This window comes from Protopterus annectens, chromosome 8.part0 (assembly GCF_019279795.1).
Source record: "Protopterus annectens isolate FY-2018-M chromosome 8.part0, PAN1.0, whole genome shotgun sequence".
NCBI classification, from domain to species: domain Eukaryota; kingdom Metazoa; phylum Chordata; order Ceratodontiformes; family Protopteridae; genus Protopterus; species Protopterus annectens.
Genome location: NC_056741.1, coordinates 1,654,718,625 through 1,654,731,183, shown reverse-complemented (window position 1 = coordinate 1,654,731,183; position 12,559 = coordinate 1,654,718,625).

The following is a 12,559-nucleotide window of genomic DNA, read 5'->3' as shown; positions in this document are numbered from 1 at the left end:
ATCTAGATAGATAGATAGATGTAAAGAGCCTACACAAAACATTTCTACATTAGGTTTTCTAATATAACATTATGTGATGCATGGTTATCTTTACTTAGTACATTTTATTTTGTTCTCAAATCTTTTTATTAAATTTTAAACATGTAACAGTTTAAAACAAAATCAATTTTAAAACAAAAACTATTTTAAAACAAGACTAAAATTATAATAAAAAAAGCTTCACAACAACAAAATAATAAAAAAGCATTTACAATGGTACCTACATAAAAAAAATGCAATTATCATTCATTCAGCTTATAAATTTATATCATATCATCATATATTCAGTTTTTCAAGTATCTATTTAACTTTTTCCCAAGAATTATACTATGAAGTGTCTCTATCAGTTCTCATCTTGATTGTAGTCAATTCCTGTTGAGAAACATTAATTGCAATATTCTTGAACTCTATACATGAAAGAGGAAGTCTAGTTTTTCCAGTTTATGGTTATTACTTTACCAGCAATAGCTAATAGACTCAATAAGAGGGGATATTTAGATCTGTCAACACATCTAGGTATTGGAACATTGAATAAAAGTAGAGATTTAATTAAATTAAATTTGTTATTAAAAACAGCTTGCAAGAAAAAATGTCATTTTTCCCAAAATGATTTGAGTAATATACAATCATAAAACATATCCTGCCAATCTGCTTTTAATTTTAGTTTACATTTCCTACATCCAAAATCTGTTTTAAACATAAGTTTCATTTTATGAGGGGTAATAAAGATTGTGTGAATGAATTTCCAAGAAAATAGCCTCCACTGCAATGAAAGGGTAGTTTGTTTTGAAGATATCAATATAATTTTTTTATCTTCTTCACTAGGAAGTTGATTATTAATTAGAGTAATTTGAGTAGTATAGTCAGATAGAAGTCAGTAATCCACACACGATTTATTGATTGAGCGCTTTCTTCTCAAATTAGAAACTTCATCAGAATGCCATTTATACAAGTAACCCCACCTTTTATACATTCCCTTAATAACATGGAAGAACAGGGAAGTGATGTCGTTTTATGTTATTAAAGGAATGTATAAAAGGTGGGGTTGCTTGTATAAATGGTATTCTGATGAAGTTTCTAATTTGAGACGAAAGCACTCAGTCAATAAATCGTGTGTGGGTTACTGACTTCTATCTGACTTTTTTAACAGTTTTTATGGTTGGTGTGTATTATAGTTACAGTTTGTTGCTGTGGACAATATGGAGTCAGTGGATTCACCTAGTTTATTGGACTTGGCCAGATCCTTTGGTGTATTGAACACCACAGTTGCAAACCTCACCAATATTGTGTAGAAACTATGCCAGCAGACAAGTAATAGAGCTTTAGGAGATCAAGTTAGCTTTAATGGGACTGGTATTATTATTTTGGATGACAGTAACAACTTCAGTGGGGTTACTCCAGCTCAGAGAGAATGCCCACATAACAATGAGGAATCAGAGGGCACAGATTTGCATACTACTTCATATGGAGGAAATGAGAGGGGAGTTATAATGGCTGCATTACATTAACGTAATGGCTTGAAGACAAGAAGGAATGACATTTTAGTATAAATGCTAATGAAGAAGGAGGTCATCATAATAATGGAACAATGGTGGAACAACTAAATATTTTGGAACACCTTACCCTGAGGTATCGAAAACTACAAATTGAAAACAGTTACTTAGGGGAATGTATACAGACAGAGCGAGTACCTAAGGGCCTCTAGATGTGGAAGTACCCCTCAGGACTGGTAAGAGATTCTCTCTTACACAAAGAACCATTAGAACTTCTTAATAAACAGGGCTGTGAGTTACTAAACTGTTTAACCAAGGACAATAATAGAAGAATGGCTGAGTTAGTCGTCCAGATTAAAATTGTGGATAACAATATACATAAAGATCTACTGTTTGAGTCCAAAAAAATGGACTGCTTTAAAATTTTCATCAAAATTGACTGCACTGTGAATGACATTAAGGATAGGAAGAACCGTAAATTGGCAAGAGATAAAAGGGATTATAAGCAAGAAAAAGCCTATCCTTTACCCCCCTATGACAGGCAAGAACTGTGAGAGATGTAATAGGTGCTAGTCAGGAGACATTTAGCCCCCGCAAGATGAACTGGATGAAGGTGACTATACACCAGACCCTTTAGAGTACCCTCCTCTGAGGAGGTCCAAGAGACTAAGGAACCAGAGGGGGGGTATTACCAGTACAATCAAACAAGAGGGCATGGGGGAGAACGAGAGTGAATTATACTCACAACAGGAATTGACAGATAATGTGGCACCTTACAAGATCATTTGCAACAGAAATTACGACTTTAACATATATAATTATAGTAGTATAGATATATGTGAGTCAGTGGCAGATGTATTTGAGAGAGGCCTGTCCTTTGTCCCTAATAAAAATACTACAATAGATGAAGCACTTATTGACTTAAAATTATACACCAGGAAGCTTAACTTGGATTTTTATTTTAAGGGAATTAAAATGGTATCAGAACCAAGAAATATGTGTAAAAAAAAAGTGTATTTAATCCTGCACTACATCCCACTGTCCACATTTTTGAAAAAATAAGTGAGAAAGATATCAGGAACATGGTGAATGTCAAGAGAAATGTTAGAGTAGAAATATATAACATCACAAAGGAAGAAATTAATGTATTAAAAGACATTTGTAGTAATGCTGACATTAGGGTAATGAAACCCAATAAGGGAGGGGGCTTAGTTATCATGAATCAAAATAGCTATATAAATAAGATGGTAACTATATTATATACAGATACTTATGACAAAATAAGTGTCAATGAGAAAAACATTGCTTATAGGAAAGTTGACCTTACTTTGGAAGAATTAGTGTCGAATCATGATATTACAGAAGAGGAACATTCATTTATGGTAGTAAAGCATCCAAGAATACCTACAATTTTTGGAGTCCGGAAGATACATAAAGATCTTCGGGACCCACCTCTTAGACCTATAGTGGATACAAGAGCCTCCAAAACTTACCCTATTGCTAGATTTGTGGACAGTCAATTAAAAAATGTACTTAAAGAATGTTCATGGATTTTAAAGGATTCATGGGATTGTTTAAGTAAAATTACTAATGACAAGTGTTGTGATGACTTAATTTTTGGTACGATTGATATAAGAGATTTATTCTCTACAATGCCACATGACACTGGGATTGAGTGGTTTTATAGTTTCCTTTGTCAATACACTAATATAAGGCATGAATGCATTCTTACCATTAGAACCCCGATGGAGTAGGTCTTAGATATTAGATACCAATATTATTATTTTTGAAGGACAATTATTTAGACAGTATAGGGGGTAGCTATGGGGGCAGCATGTGCCCCCATCTTTGCCAATATTGTATTGGCATTTTGGGAGAAAGAGATAGTATTCAAAAGTGCATTCACTGAATATTGGACATTTTATGGTCTTCTCTTGGACGACATAGATGTTTTTTGGAAAGGAAGTGAGGGGGAAATTAATGATTTTCTGGAATTCATAGGCAAGATTACTGACTTTTTAGAATTTACAAGTACTATAACATGGGATACCACTCACTATTTGGATATTACTATACAAAAAAAATGAACACTAAACAATTTATGCCCAATATTTTCAGAAAACCTATGTATTCCAATACCCTCCTGCACTTCGATAGCTGCCACCCATTGTCCCAAAAGAAATCTGTAGGAAAAGGGCAGGGGGTAAGGATAGCTAGAATGGTATCAGAATATGAGGAATTTTTGCGTCAGTTGAACATTTTAGAAAATATGAAGTAAAATAGATAACCAACACCGCTGTGAAATAAATGGCACTGAGCACTAGTAGAGCAAACAAAGTCAAACAACAATAAAACAGGCTCAGTGACAACCTCTGGCAGTGAATATCAGTTACCATAAAGATGTCTATTCAGACCAACTTCTATTCTTGTATAGTGTTAACCGTGGACACATGTTTTTGAGCATCACTTTCACTAACTGGCATGTAGAAAGCAGTGTCTTGTAACATCTCACGCACATAGTATTTATAATCTTTTTTATCCAGAATAACTACTGGGCCACCTTTATCTGCTGGTCTAATTGATATGTTATTGTCTCTCCTTAAGTTATCTAAGGCCCTCTTCTGTTGGAAAGATAAGTTATGTTTCTTTTTATTTTTAATAGGTCGTATATCTTTATGATGGGTATACAAGTCCTCTTCAACAATCTTATAAAAAGCATCCACTAAAGGATGCAAATTAGGGACAAATACACTAGGTTTCCATTGTTGTGAAACATAGGTGTTACTTTCAACATTATCAAATAACAGTTTCAATTGAACATTACGCGCAAATAATTTGACATCTAGAATGGTATCTGAAAGACTACTATAGGTGGCTGGTATAAAAGATAGCCCTTTGTTTAGGACCTTCAACTCATACTTATCTTACTTAACTGAGGTGATGTTTTCACTCCCTAATTAAGATGTTAATTAGTGAGTTAATTGATTCATATACAAATAGAGAGGATTTTCATTTTTGTAACACTATTGAGGTCTGAAAAAGCCATCTTGGTGAAAGTGCTTACCTGTTCTGGAATTGTTGAATAAAAAAACCTTATTTTACCTAAGGGTCCAGCAAATCATTTTTTCCTAAACAGCTTTACAAGAATAGAAGTTGGTCTGAATAGACATCTTTATGGTAACTGACATTCACTGCCAGAGGTTGTCACTGAGCCTGTTTTATTGTTGTTTGATTTTTAGAAAATATGTTGATAAAAAGAGGATACCCTGGAATATTTGTGAAATGAATATTTGAGGAAGTAGGGATGAAAAGAGAGAATGGACACTTTATTCCTTTGTTAGGAAAAGGACATGGCAGTGATGTAGTGGGTATACAAAAAGGGAACTGCTATAATAAGTCAGGTATATTTAGATTTAATAACCAGTTCTATGATATCAGAAGTATTTTAACACACCATTGGAACAGTTTTAGTGTGAACCAAGAATATTTAGATTTGGTGGGTACATCTCCTAAAATAGTTTACAAGAAGGATACCAGCATAAAAATATGAATGAAACTTATAAGAAGATTAATACAAAAATAGGGGGTATGGTAAAATGCAGATTCTGCATGCAATGTAAACATATTTTGGAGGGTAAGGAGGTATGTATACCCAATTACGGAAGATATGTAATACGGAACAAGTTCATTTGTAGTAGTAAGGGAGTCATATATTTAGCAAAGTGCTCCATGTGTTCATGTTTCTATATAGGGAAAACTATTAATGCACTAAGAACTAGAATTTACCAACTCAATTATGATATCAGTAGGAATGAATTAAAAAATGCCTTAGCTGCCCATATTGTTATGTATCCAGGACATAGCTTTAGGTTTACCATTGTAGAAAAAGTTACCTTAAGGGAGGGGGGGGGACCCTTGAATGAATATTTAGAATTGAAGGAACTCAGGTGGCAAATGAGAACCAATGCCTCTGAGGCCCCAGTTCTTAACAGTGCAATTTCTATTAGCTCTTTTAAAGTTAAAAGCAGATTTTTATATGTAGGATTTTTATATGTTTTCATATAGAATCGTTGGTTTTAGGTTGTTGGGGTTCATGATGTTATGTAATGCAATAATTTTATAGGATCTTGTATGTATTTATTTATTGCTTTCATCTTTTCATAGTTGTATAAAGAGGAAGTGATGTCATTTAATGTTATTAAGGGAATGGATAAAAGGCGGGGTTGCTTGTATAAATGATACTCTGATAAAGTTTCTAATTTGAGACAAATGCACTCAATCAATAAATCATGTGTGGATTATTGACTTCTATCTGACATTTTTAACAGTTTTTGTGGTTGGTGTGTGTTATAGTTATAATTTGAGTAGTATGCAATCATAAAACTTATGCTGCCAATCTGCTTTTAATTTTAGTTTGCATTTCCAACATCTAAAATCTTTTTTAAACATAAGTTCCATTTTATGAAGGGTAATAAAGATTCTGTGAAGGAATTTCCAAGAAAAGAAACCCCCCTGCAGTGAAAGGGTAGTTTGTTTGAAGATATCAGCATTCATTTTTTTATCTTCTTTGCTAGGAAGTTGATTATTAATTAATCTATAATAATCACAAAATGTATAGTATAATTTTGTATTTTTGACTACTTTGTATGTTTTAGATATGTACCCTTTTCCTACAAGTATTTGATTTCCTAAAATAATCATGAGTTCTATAACTTTCAGGGCAGAGTCTTTAATACTTGAGTGTATTGGCTGTAATCGGTTAATAATACATTGTCAATGATTTGTATTTCTAACCACATTTTGCTAATTATATAATATTTATTCATGATATATTCTGTAGAAAAAAATTCTCAGTATTCATTAACTGATGCCAATATATTAAGTTTTTTCTTTAAATTTAGTCATTTCTGAGATGTCAAAAATGATACTATTTTGTGTACAAGCTATAGGAAATAATAAGACTGACCATATTCTAACTCTTGGATTTTTAATATACTTAGTATATTTGTTATGTATCTGGAACATATAAGTTTGTTTTTACTCTCAAAAATATAGTCCCTTATCAACCAGAGAAACGTATTAGATATTATTTTAGTGTATTGATTTGGTATTGAATAATATGACTTTAACCAAATTATTTCTTGTATTTTGTTCCACTTGGCAGAATAATTAGAGTTTAACCATAACATTATTGTCTTATTAATTGATGCTAGTACATATATTTCTATATCTGTAAGTCCAATACCACCTAATGTCCAATCCTTTAGATGATGACTTACTACTAGTCTAGGATTATTAGAAAACCATAAAAAAATTTAACATCAATTTGTTTAATTGTCTCATACATTCAATAAGAAAGGGAAATGAAATTGTTTGAATAAGATATAGTAACTTTGGAAGAATAATCATTTTAATTAAAGGCAATCTCTTTTCCAGTGTACAAAAAAGTTCGTTCCATATATCTATATGAAGTCTTATTTTTTAGAATGTTAGTGTAATTAGTTATTGATATATAATTTATATTATCTGATAAAATAACCCACAAATACTCAATCCTATTATCTAGAACTATATATTTGGAGAATCCTTCATCAAAATCCAGTGTTTTAGAAGTTAAAAATAATAACTTAGTTTTATTTTCATTTAACTTAAATCCAGATATCCTTTTGGAATACTTCCATTGTCTCAAATAAGTTGATAATGAACAATTAAAATCATTCAGATAATTATTTTTTTGCAATTTAACTGTATATTGAATTGAATACCTTTGGTATAAAGATTGGATCTAATGCAATTAACAAATGGTTATTTTACTAAATCAAACAATGGTGACAGAGGACATCCTTACTTGGTGTACCTTTAGTAATTGTGATTGCTTCTGAAGTATATGATCTAATTTTTATATAAGTGGAAGATGTTTCATGTAGCATCTTAATCATATAAAACTATCCAAAATATTGCATTAATCTAAAGCTAATAGCAAATAATCCCAATGAATTGATTGAAAAGCACTATTGATGTGCAAACTCACTAAAGTCAACCTTTCTTTTGCAGTATTAATGTAATCAATTATTGTAATTATTCTTTTAATATTGTCATATGAATTCCTATTTATAATGAATCCAGTTTGATCCTCATTTATCAATAAATGTAGCAAATGTTTAATTCTATTAGCATATATTGCCATAAAATCCTATAAGCAATGTTTAATAAGGAGAATTGCCTATTAGAAGAACATTCTCTATCATCTTTTCCTGATTTTATAATATGTGTAATTAGTGTATACCTCCAAGATGGAGGAACATTTTTTTTAATTCCTTAACTAATATAAATACCCTTAATAATAATGTCAGAGCTTCTTTAGGTAAGAGTTTATATAACTCTGGAATAATACCATTGTTCCTGTAATTTTATTTACTTTTAGTTTTTTTTTTAATTTGAAATAAGTTCAGACATTAACCCTAACCGGGAAAAGGCCGAAAGACACAAACAAACAAATATACTGTCTTGGAGATTGTTTTCTTAGTCTTAACCCACAGCTGTTGGGATTTGGCGCAAGTCCCTACACTTTATTATCTAAACATTCCATCTTCCCATAACTGTCCCATCCCCCTCTTCATGTCCTATACCTGTGTTCCCAACGGAGCTTAGGTAGCCTCTCCCCTCCACCAAACAAAGTTTATTTATTCTGAGCGAACATTTGGGCACCATTTTTAAATTCCCTTCACCTATTCCAAGTGTCTCCATGCAGCATGCTCACAATTTGAGGAGATATCTTAGAGAACATCTTCCACTATCAGAGACGAATGAAACGGCTCCCCAGATGAATGGGAATAACTACTTTGGTACCCTTCATTATGTATGGGCTGTCTGAAAGTCAGCTGAGAGCTGGTGGATCTCTAAGCCGCGCTGTTACAGTAACAGAATGGAGGATTAAAGTCATACTGTTAAAGAATGGCAGGCCATCTGCAGAACTGAATCAATAGCCTGTTATCTTGAGACCAGGCCTATTTCTTACCACAATCTGCAAGGAGGGACAGAGCTACAATTTGAGTGAAAGTCGTGGACATCTAAGGAAATCGGGGACAATTGAGAGGAGTTCTGCTTTCAAATGTTTTTGGAATTTAAACCATACTGGCTGATTTCCAGATACCATTTTTTGGATTATTGAGATGCAAGACAAGGGGCTCAAGGTGAACTTTCAATTTTGGATGATCGTATATTTTTTGCATTAACTTTGGGTCCATTTGCTGGCAGTCTGCGTTTGGGATCATTCCTTATAATTTTCGGGAAGGATTACTGCCTTATACCAAGAAGGTGTTTTATGTCGCCAAGACTTGTCTGCTACTTTAATACGAGAAAGGTGTTTTTTCGCCCTTGGAACCGGGTTGGTACTTCCATTTGACTTAATAGGCTTTTTGATCCTGATCTACACAGTACTATTTATTATTTGGTAACTATAAGGACATGTGGGGGGTTATGTGCTTACATACTATGTGTTCTTTCGACTGTTGGGAAGATCTGAGCCTGCGGTGTGCAACTGCCATTTTATGGTGAATGCCAGCACAAAACAAACCTAGTGTGATCACTTGAATACGGAGCTTCATCTTTTGTGACTCATATACATGTGTTTTGTTTTGTGGGGTCATCAACCTGATTGTGGGCTTCTTTTGGAACTACACGTTAAGACGTTTTGAAGGAAAGTCCATTAAGGAATACGAAGAAGGATTGTTTGAAGCAGGTGGACACTATTCTCCGGATATAAACCTTTTTTGTTTATGTATAGGGTGCTTTTTGTGTGACGACCAACTATTAGGTTACCACTGACAATTTTGTGGACAATTTTTGCCTGCATTTTGGATTCTTGTTAACGGAATAGGTAAAGCTATGCTAACAGTTATTTTCTATGAGGCATGACATGTATACTGATGTTATAACTTTATTAGATGAGTTATTAGGAATGGTTTTTCCATCTTGTTATTGAATATCTATCTAAAATATTTTTGTGAAGGGAATGCAGTGTGCAACCGCCATTTTATGGTGAATGCCACAACAAAAAGAACTTAGTGTGAATACTTGATTACGTAACTTCATGTTTTGGGACTCATATACACGTGTTTTGTTTTATGGGGTCATTTACCTGATTGTGGGCGTTTTTGTGACTACCTGTTAACACTTTTTGAAGGCGAGTCCATCAAGGAGTACAAGGAAGAATTGTTTGAAGCAGGGGGACACTATTCTCCCGATGTAAACGTATTTATGTTTTATGTATAGGGTGCTTTTTGTATAACGACCAGCTATCAGGTTACTACAGATAGTTTTGTGAATAATTTCTGCCTGCATTTTGGATTTCTGTTAACAGAATGGGTATAGCTGTGCTTACAGTCATTTTCTATGAGGCTTGACATGTACACTGATGTTTTAATTTTATGCTTAGATGAGCTATTGGGAACGGTCTTCCGTCTTGTTATTGAATGTTTATCTAAAATATTTTTTGGAAGGGAATGCCCACTATTAGCTTGAACTGTATACAGCTTTACATTTCTGATAGATAAGGGGGCACAGTTTGATTTATGTCCATAAGCAATTAACTTGCCCCTGTGCCCATAACGTACACTATCAAGAGGCAGCGACTTATCTTGTGAATATAAGTATGTTATGTTTCCTTGCTAGAGCAGACTTAATCTATTTGTGTACCTCGGGTTAAGCAACCCTCCAGTACCTCCTGCAGCCTACTTATTTCCCCCTTCTACATTAGATACCTCCATCTTAATTCTATCTTTATCTACCTCTACTATCCTTAATTGTTAGCATACTACTCTCCTTCCCCCCCCCTTTCATACCTAGTCCTCTGCTATACTGCCTGTTCCTGTATTCATACTTCCTCCACATAGGGGCACCTCTATCATAGTTCTCCTGTGTTCTCCTTTTCTTCCACCCTGCTTATCTTCTGCCTCCATTACACTTTCTTATCGAAAGCATTCTTCCTGACCTGCTTTTTTTTAACATAAGCTCTTTTACCTTACCTGTCTATATCCTCTACATTCTTACCTCTACTCATTACAGAAATTACTTATAATTTTCTTTCTCTAACTCACTGTCTTACCTGTTTTTCTCCCTTTCTCTGATTGTTTCCTGCTGAACTTCTCTCTCTTCACTCCGCTCCCCACCCTACCCCCAATTCCCACCCACCCCAGGGGCCCTACCTTTATACTTGCTTAGACACTCCCCCTACTAATTAACCACCTATCTCATTTCCTGCACACACCACCTATCCACACCATACTCCAAATCCTACAACCACCCCCTCTCCACACATTTAACTAACTGCCTCACCTCACTCTACTGTTCTCACCACACAGTCCTATACTTGCTAAGCTCATCTCAATAGGAGCATGCCTTCAAACCTTAACTCAATCTTTTCACTTCTTCTTCTTAACATCCTTCTCTACTACTATACTTACCTCCTATGAATATCTTATCCTTAGCCAACCTCCTGTAATAGCCAAACACACCACATCTACACTTCCTCTACCTGACCAAACACATATTAATATACTATCAACCTGTCCCTACCTTCCCCCTCTCTACCACAAAATACACCACTATAGATTCCAAACCTCTAAACAATTTTATCTAATACCCTGCAAAAACCTAAAAGTATTTCAAGTCCCACAAACACTTTTATTGATATATGGTGACATCCACCCCAACCCTGGCCCCAATACTCTCATAAGCCATACCCCATCAAACCTAACTGCTAACTGTTCTAGGTCACCTTTCTCCTCTGACTCCCTCTGTATTGCTCACCTAAATATTCGTAGCATCAACAATAAAATTACACAACTCCATGCCTTAATTGATTTCTATGCCTTTGATATTCTCTGTCTCACTGAAACTTGGCTTAAACCTAGTACCAAAGACAACGAACTTACTCCCCCAGGTTATAGCACCTTAAGGCAAGATCGTCTTAGAAAAAAGGGCGGGGGAGTGGCCCTCTTATACAAATCCCAACTACAGGTAGCCTTAATTGGCTCCTTGCCCCCCTCCCCAGCTAATGCTGAAATACTCTGTGCCAAACTCCAAGTTAATAAAACCAAGGCTATTTATATCATATGTTCCTACATCCCTCCAGGCAAGAACATTAACACACTAGAAAATATCCTAGGCTGGGTCTCCAGTAGCTTTCCCCAGGAAACCATAATCTTAGGAGACTTCAATATTGACTGGAACTCCTACATATCTCCCAAACCCTCCATTCACCTTAATCTCTTTAACTTTCATCAAACCATTAACTCCCCTACTAGAATACACAAATCAACCAACAAACAAACCACTCTAGATTGGATACTAGTTAACAACAATCCCCTCTCCTATAAAACAGGAATACTCCCTGACAATATCAGTGACCATCTCCTGACCTTTATCACTAAACAAAAATACTACAATCCCAAGCAAGCTACCTATCGTACCATACACAACAAAACGCTAGCATCCTTTCAAAATGAACTCAAAGAATATGACTGGTCAACTCTAAAATACCTCCCAATAGACGAAGCAGCAACCCATTTCAACAATTACCTTCCTACAAATTCTTGACCATCATGCCCCACCCCGCTTAATTAGACTAAGCTCCAAGGCAGCCCCATGGCTCTCCAAAAATACTAAACAAAATATGCGAGCTAGAAATAAATTATGGACTAAATGGAGGTCCACAAAAAACCCTACCGACCACCAAAACTTCAAACACCTCAGAAACACAACAAAGAAACTTATCTATCTGGATAAAAAAAACTATCACTTTAAATATCAACAAAATCAAAACCCCAAACAATTTTGGTCAGGAATAAACAAACTACTCCATCCAGGGAACACCAAAACACCTACCCCAGCTAGCCTAGCTCAAAACCAACCTGACATAATAGCCAACACCTTCAATGACTTCTTCTCTCAAACAGTCGCCTCTCTGGCAAACACCATGACTCCCCCCCTATCCCTCCAAATAACCCCTACCCAAAACAGCACCC